Source organism: Galeopterus variegatus, unplaced genomic scaffold (genome assembly GCF_000696425.1).
Source record: "Galeopterus variegatus unplaced genomic scaffold, G_variegatus-3.0.2 Scaffold5431, whole genome shotgun sequence".
NCBI lineage: Eukaryota > Metazoa > Chordata > Mammalia > Dermoptera > Cynocephalidae > Galeopterus > Galeopterus variegatus.
Genome location: NW_007731542.1, coordinates 109,366 through 110,513, shown reverse-complemented (window position 1 = coordinate 110,513; position 1,148 = coordinate 109,366). Strand labels below are relative to the sequence as shown.

General features: G+C 38.3%; 1 pseudogene; it reads left to right on the top strand.

Annotated features, from left to right (window-relative positions):
- The window catches only part of LOC103604844, a 12,189-nt pseudogene extending 11,623 nt beyond the window's left edge, over positions 1-566 (top strand).
- Positions 567-1,148: the final 582 nt, after the last annotated feature.

Sequence of the window (1,148 nt, the reverse complement as noted above, 5' to 3'; positions counted from 1 at the left end):
AGTTCCCTGTCATTTATAGACATCTGCTATTCTTTTTCCATCAGCCCAAGGATGATGTCAGATTTCTTAAATGATGAGAAAACAATTTCCTTCATTGCCTGTTGCACTCAGTATTTTGTGGGTGCCTAGATGGGTCTGGCTGAGTGCTATCTCTTGGCAGCCATGGCCTATGACAGGTATGTCACCAATGGTAGCCCTCTTCAGTACTCAGCCATCATGGTCCCTGGCCTCTGTTGCAACATGATTGCTGTGGCCTATGGGAGTGGTTTCCTCAGTAGCTTAGTTCATGTAGTCCCTTGCTTTCATCTCTCCTACTGTGGGCCAAATATCATTCAGCATTTCTTCTATAACATACCTCAGGTTCTTTCTTAGTTTTGCTCCAGTCCCTTCATCTGCCAAATGATTGTTTTTCTGGTAGCTATTTTTTGGGAGGTAGGTTGTTTGCTTGTTGTCCTCTTGTGCTATGGTCTCATTGCAGCTTTGATTCTGAAAATATCCTCACTTAATTGTAGTTCAAGGCCTTCAACACCTGTGCCTCCCACCTGGCTGCTGTGACACTNCACTGAGAATAAAAATCGGGCAGCTATTAATACTGCTATAAGGAAGATGGAAGTAAGACTATGTATGTGACTATTTGTAGATCACAAGAATAATGAGGTAAAGAAAAGTGGGAACCTGGCTTCCTTGATTCTTGTTGTCATTGTGTTTAGCTGCCCCCACCAGGTAATCTGTCTCAGCAGTGCCACCAATATTAAATAGCATTTAGAAATCCAGTTCTTGTGATTAGAGCCCAGGCAGATTAAACCCTAAAGGTGATTATATCTTTGAAAACAGAGATGCCAGTAGATACTATAAGTCAAGAAATGATGAGAACTTAGGACACAACACAACCTGTTTTTTTCTTCTCTGATTTCTTTTATTTTTTTTATTTCTTAACTGTCAAACATTTATTTGCATTCCAATAAAAATAAAACCAGACAATGTATAAAATTAAATATATGATTATTAAAAATAATTTTAAAAGGAACATTTTATAACTTTGGTCTTAAACAGAGACACAGAATGAGAGTGCGTGAGTGAGAAGAGAGAAATTGAGAGAAAAAACAAGAGAAATGAAGAAAGAGATTAAAAAAGAGAAAGAGAGAGCA